Source organism: Cervus elaphus, chromosome 33, assembly GCF_910594005.1.
Source record: "Cervus elaphus chromosome 33, mCerEla1.1, whole genome shotgun sequence".
Classification (NCBI taxonomy): Eukaryota; Metazoa; Chordata; class Mammalia; order Artiodactyla; family Cervidae; genus Cervus; species Cervus elaphus.
The window spans coordinates 52,208,533-52,212,299 of record NC_057847.1 but is presented as its reverse complement, the minus strand read 5'-3'; positions in this window follow the sequence as shown (position 1 = coordinate 52,212,299).

Below are 3,767 nucleotides of genomic sequence, written 5' to 3'. Positions count from 1 at the left end.
CTTCAGAAAAAGGGGTACTTTTTCTATCACATGGATTTCAAAAATGCATTGAGATTAGAACTCACAGACTCTGAAGTACATGTTTGACAAGAAAGGGCCAGAGTCTACACCTGAGTGACCATTCCTGAGCTTGCATTCCTAAGTGAACATTTTATTTGCAGAGATCAATTTACATTCAACAGTGTACCTGAAAATCTTAATTCCATGTAGAATAGAATTATGAAAACTGAGACTATGTACAGTCTTGTTATTCTGCACAATTTGACAATTATAAATAACTACATATATGTCTTTGGGCAGGAAGTATCTTTATTTTTCACCCTGAAGTATGTTATTTTGAGGGGAAAGTTGTGCATCAGGGATAAGACAAAAATATGTCCTTGCTAGGCACTGAAAATGTCAGGAAAAAAAAGTATTTACTATGACTGGTTTAATGACTGATTTTAAGAAGAAAGCTCAGAAAGATATAATACACATCTTGAATATAACAAAGCTATTATTTTCTGGACATGGTATGAATGTTTTTAGCTTGAGGATGAGCTCTCAGTATTGCTTAGGACTCTATGGTATGAATCACATTCACTTTTCTCTTTTAAATCTTTACCATCACTAAATTATATTCTTCACCCATTGAAAAAGGTAAGTTAGTTATGTATTATAAAAATGAGATCACAGAATATGAAGAGATGCATTCAGTACTAAATAGAACTAAATAGCATATTACGTTCATTCTTTTTGTCTTCTTATGGTCTTACTACTCTCACAAGTTGTCCATATACTGAAGTATTGTACCGTCTAATTCAAATTGACAAAAATGTAGTTAAAAGATTACAAGATCTCTCAGTATAGCCATTTTCATGACAATTACTTCCTAATTATGATTTTTATCATTGTGTTTTATTTCATCACCAAATCTTGAAAGCAATAATGATATGCCTCTTCATTTAATATTTCATACTGCATTGAAAGTTGTTTTTTGTGGAGAAGTCCATTCTTCATCAAAATATCTATTCTCTTATTAGTTTCCCCATTATCACCTTAATCTAGCCTCACTGCATTCTGGACTTGCCAGGTCCAAAGCCTTTACTCTAGCTGTTCCCTGGGCCTGGGACATTGCTGCTCCAGCGATATCCACTTGTCTTCTCTCTCACCTCCTTCAAGGCTTTGCTTGTATCCATGAGAACTGCCTTGAAGCTCTCATCTCTACATACTTCACAAACCATTTGTTATCCCTCTTACTCTGTTCTGCTATTTTATAAGTGCTATTTTATAGCACTTATCACTTTCTAATGGTCTCAGTAACCTATTAATACTTATTCATTACATATATAATTCGTTGTCTGTCTTTCCTCTTTAACTTACATATTTTTCAAGGGTCATAAATTTTGTCTGTCTGCTATATCCTATGGACTTGATGTATCCAAGTATCTATAGATTGTTTCTAAGCAAATTATACATGTTCAATAATGTGTTAATTGATTAGTTACCAAAGAGTTTTAATTAAGAGATAAATTTGCCTTGCTGAAAAAAAGTACAGTGATAAAAGAAATTAACTGGATTTGGGCACTAAAAAATGGCCCAAGCTATCAACAGGCCAGATGTAGGGACCTTTGTGAAACACCAAAAATCAAGTAACCCTGCTCTCTTATTTAATAATTAATACTATTCATAATTATACTATGATTTAACATCATATATGTGCATGCATGCTAAGTCATTTTAGTCATGTCTGACTCTTTGCAACCCTATGGACTGTAGCCTACCAGGCTCCTCTAGGGGATCTTAGGATTCTCCAGGCAAGTACACTGGAATGGGTTGCCGTGCACTCCTCCAGGGTATCTTCCCTACACAGAGATTGAACCCATGTCTCTTCTGCATTGATAGGTGTGGATTTTTTTCACTATGAGTGCCACCTGGGAAGCCCTTTAAGATCATGCTTTATTTTAATAAGTTTACATTATGATATCTGTTTTGTAATTTGGATAAAATCGGTACTGGGTTTTGTTGGGTTTTTTTTTGTTTTTGCCAAACATCTATTAAATGGTTTGCATATGCTAAATTGTTGAGAAACCTTAGCCTACTGCATATAAGAAAAAGCCCTATGAGATGATGTTAGAGAATAAACTATAGACAAGGTTGTAGACAGAAATGCTTTTAAATAATCAGTAAGAATTAATGAGAATCAGCTTCAGAAGTAATACCAAGGAGGTGACTGAGATGATAAAAAAAAGTTATAGTTATTTCCCAAACTCCTAGTCTAAGAGGCATTGCAGTGGTTTCCCATATAATTTTGAACAAATATGTGATCTTTTACACTTCTTTTTGCTTAATCATGTTTATATTCATTAGAAAAGACACTGACGCTAGGAAAAATTGAAGGCAAAAGGAGAAGAGGGTGGCAGAGGATGAGGTGATTAGATAGCATCACTGACTCAATTGCCATGAATTTGACCAAACTCCTATTCATTAGAAAAGATCCTGATTCTGGGAAAAATTGAAGGCAAAAGGAGAAGAGGGCAGCAGAGGATGAGATCATTAGATAGTTTTTTCACAGATCCAGTGAACATGAATTTGAGCAAACTCTAGGAGATAGTGAAGGACAGGAAGGCCTGGCGTACTGTAGTCCATGGAATCGCAGAGTCAGACACAACTTAGTGACTGAATAACAATAACAATTTATATTCCAAGGTTATTAAAAAAATAACATGGTTGGATTTAACGGATAAAATTAAAAATATTGGCAATAAAAGACCATATATAATAGACAAAGAGAGAGATACCAATGCCAATATACAGACAAAATCATTCCATTTTGATTGAACTCAGCATCTGGCAATCTTTTATACAAACAAACTAAGCAGAAGTCTACTACTACAAGATGTATTTCACCTAACTTTCACTCTACTCATGTTAACATATCAACCTGTATTCATCCATTAGATAACTATTATTCAGTTCAGTTCAGTCGCTCAGTCGTGTCCAACTCTTTGTGACCCCATGAACTGCAGCACTCCAGGCCTCCCTGTCCATCACCAACTCCTGGAGTCCACCCAAATCCATATCCATTGAGTCGGTGATGCCATCCAGCCATCTCATCCTCTGTTGTCACCGTCTCCTCCTGACCCCAATCCCTCCCAGCATCAGGGTCTTTTCCAATGAGTCAGCTCTTCTCATCAGGTGGCTAAAGTATTGGAGTTTCAGCTTCAACATTAGTCCTTCCAATGAACAGCCAGGACTGATCTCCTTTAGGATGGACTGGTTGGATCTCCTTGCAGTCCAAGGGACTCTCAAGAGTCTTCTCTAACACCACAGTTCAAAAGCTTCAGTTCTTCTGGACTCAGCTTTCTTTATAGTCCAACTCTCACATCCATACATGACCACTGGAAAAATAATAACTTGCAAAAGATAAACACAATCACTGTAAAGCACAGGTACATAGGGTGTATGGTGAGAGTGGGAGAAAATGTGGTGAAGGGTCACAAGAAATACATGAAAGAAACAACTAGGAAATAAAGGAGATAAGCATTATGTGTCCTGGATAGAAGATGTGAGTAGGCTTAGAAATATACAGGGAAATCTGAGCCTCTGTTCTAAGAAGACCAGGCCTAACTGAGTGACATACCCGAGTTTAAGGCCCCAAAGAGAAATCCTAAATTGATAAGAAAAGCTGTGAAATGATTTATGCCTGATCTGAGATTCATAGCACTGCAAGAATGTAGAGAAACAGGGTTGGTTTATACTCTTGACTTCTAGATCTTCTTTACTTC